Source organism: Periophthalmus magnuspinnatus, chromosome 22, assembly GCF_009829125.3.
Source record: "Periophthalmus magnuspinnatus isolate fPerMag1 chromosome 22, fPerMag1.2.pri, whole genome shotgun sequence".
NCBI classification, from domain to species: Eukaryota; Metazoa; Chordata; class Actinopteri; order Gobiiformes; family Gobiidae; genus Periophthalmus; species Periophthalmus magnuspinnatus.
The window spans coordinates 15,465,701-15,469,147 of record NC_047147.1 but is presented as its reverse complement, the minus strand read 5'-3'; positions in this window follow the sequence as shown (position 1 = coordinate 15,469,147).

Below are 3,447 nucleotides of genomic sequence, written 5' to 3'. Positions count from 1 at the left end.
AAACTCTGCACGTTGTTTGGACCTTAATCAAGCCTCTGTGTCTCCTCGCTCTGAGCAGTGGACACGCATCATGCCACTCACACTCACCGCTCGGTTCTATTGGGCTCTAAATATAGGCCTAAAAGTCCCGTCACAGTAGGCCTAGCCCGTGAACTTGGGATGGATTCATTTTCATAGACAACACGTGCCAGACAGATTAGAAAACATGGACACCAAAACACCGCGGTTAAAACTCACACAGCCTAATTTTATCCCCGCAGCCCGGAAAATAAAACTTATGGACGGATTCTCTCAGCGCGTCTTGTCATTAGTCAATCCACCGCAGTTATTTGCGCTAGAGGGAGCCAGTGCTGCACACGGTCACAGAGAGGCCTAGTTTGGACTGGAGGCCGCCCTGACAGTCATGGACCCAAACTGGAATAAGCACACCTTCTATGTCTGCTGTTTGATTTAGTCACATTTGAGCTATGTGGACTTTCTGGAGAAAATGTTAGAGTGACATTAGCAAGTTTCAGTTTATTAAAGTTTAAGGCCCTTATTCTAGGTCAAAAGTGAAAGTGGAAGCCTAAATATTAATTTTAGTTTGGTTTTGTGTTACAATGATGTAATGATGTCTTCGGCAATGGTGAAAAACAAATATTTTCCTCTCCCCTTACTTCCAGTGATAACTGTGCATGGTTTAACTAAGGCTGCAGAATTCTGAAATGAATCTTTGGCTGTATCTCTCTCATACACAAAATACATGATACAAGAAATATACAGTACAGTATACAGTATATACAATGCTTTACCTCTATGTTACTTGACTGGTTTTAAAATCCAAAAGCTACTACAACTATTATTGTTTGGATATGTTGGTATTATGTATTTTGTATTGTCATTGTGTTTTTATTTTATGAAGCACTTACAATTACACTTGACGATCTAACGCAGCTCAACAGTGACCGCCTGCTCCAGTTCTGGAAGTAAATTTTCCATTAATTTTTTAAACTTTCAAGTATTAGGAGTTCAAAACCATCGCAGAGACTGAACAGCTACATGGTAACTATTATCAATAACACGAGCATTTTAAGCCCAAAAAGCAAATTTAAAGCTTAAGATTCAGAAAATAGCTTTAAACTTAGTGGTTTATAACATTTCAGAAATAAATTCTAAATAAAATTATAGGCTAGGTCTTGTGGTCATTAGTTACCACATTGTGGATTAGCCCTGAGCAAGTTTGTTTAATTTTTTTTTTTTGGAAAAATATATGAGAAATCTAGTTCCGGACATGGGGGGTGGGGGGTCACTGTTGAGCCCAGTAGGTGCTTGGGTGTAAGTTACATTAAATATCACATATCACATGACCAAGCTTGGAGAATATGTGTGTGTTTTAAAGTAAATGCAATAGCACTAAAGAATGTGAGACCCCCCTCAGATTCTGGCTACAGACACTTCAGCCCTTTAGTTCCTCATTAGTGTATGAAGGGGGTCAGTACAGTATAATGACATTAGCAGCCTTGACCCAGAATGACTAACATTTTTAAATGGTTTTCTCAGCCATCTCACATGCAAAGTCGTATGTTAATGTACCTGGGCCATACAGCAGCTCTAATCAACTTTTAATAGTGTGAAATCTTACAACCCCTCTCATTGCTCTAACTGTTTTATGACACTGTGGGCAGAAGCCTAATTGGGAACTTGTGGCAAAGAAGTGCACTTAACAGGTTTAACAGCCTGAAGCAGCCATTAGAGCCTCCCTGACGACATTAGCTTTCACTAATGTTATTGTGTTCAGGGACAATAATGAAGTGTGACACATCAGCAACCCTAGACTAAGGATACACATCTCCCATTAACAATCATGTGAACGGAATATGTAACTAAATCACGAGAGATATCACATGGTCACAGGAGTTTAAAAAAACAAACATACAAAACATAAAAGTGACCAACAGTTCCTTTTAAGATGACCCTTAGTCACGAACAAGAGGTCAACACAGCCAAATGTTCTCTAGCTTTGAACTGTCTACACCGAGCTGCAGGAGCTCACTTTCACCCAGTGTGATGGCCCAGACATGACAAACCTCAGTTACACATAGTCAAACTTTGTAATGTATATGATAGTATCATAGAAGCCTGTCTTACTGAAGTCAGACCACAGTGAAACCCAAGGCTCCAGATTGAGTTTGAGTATAGATGAGCATAGTTTTTGCTTTGTTGAAATGTGCCTTCATGATGTAAATCCATTATTATTAAAACACAATGGTTTAAAGTTCAGATATTGGTTAAAATAGTAAAAAGTTAGTTTCATGTTAAGACAGTAACAACTGTGGTTAAGGTTAGGATTGGTCACCAGAATATGAATGTAAGTCAATGTAATGTATCCAGAGAGAATGAAAACCCAACATGTGTGTGTAGAGGAAGCTCAAGGGGGTGACCCTGCTGAGAACTGGCCCTGCGTGGTGGAGGTGTGATGGGGGAAACTCCAGGAACAAAAGGCAGGTCTTTGATTAGAACCACACCACTGTCCCACTGCTTGTGATCCTCAGCAGGCCGTGCCCTCGGGGATGACCTACATGCTGGGGGTTGGGGGCCTGGGAGGGGCAGCACATTAATGACACTACATAGGGGTATGTGGGGGTGGAGGGTGGGGGTTTGTCCAAACAGTGTGTGATGGATGGCTCTGTGGAATTGGGTGGAGGGTATGGGCTCTGGAGCAGCAGGGGAATCTGCAGCACACAGCACTTGAGAATGTCATAAACCAGAGACAGAAAGAGCGTGGTTATATTTTAAACAAACACAGACGGTCAGCATTCCAATTGACCAGAGGCTGGGGGCTCTTAAACACACTGCCCAGTGAGGCTGCCCTGCACAAAGGAAGCCCTATGTGCTACAATGATTATTCATAAAATGATGTTTTTGGATTGCATCTATTCCCTGAATATAGACTTAAGACAATACCAGTGGTCAAAGGTTGCCTTTGTTCTCTTGTCATGCTGGCAGATTATAACTGCGTGGTGAGAGTGTAACATACACTCCCAAGTTCTGACAAAAAAAGAATATACTATAGTATTGAGCAACTTAGTACACACAAATGGTATGTACACACAAATCAAAATACACAAGCACACACACACACACACACAGCCTATTACACAAGTTTTCAAACAGCCACACAAATCATTCTGCTATAATTAGTTCATATGAGTCTAAGGAGGCAAGTATCCAGCCCAGCTCTACTCTACCATACTTCAGCCTTTCATTCACTTTCAGTTCTGGTCAAGCTCATACTTTACTGCTGGCCTGTCATTTTTCCCCAGAATTTTCCTCTCTGTCCGCTCAGGGTTCATGGGTCAGTCCTCACAGACACAATCTAGAAGGTGGAGGTATGCACTGTGTGTACCAAATACAAAAATACAGATGTTATAGTTTTTGCAGCTTAACTTTGGTACTAAAAGGCTCTCT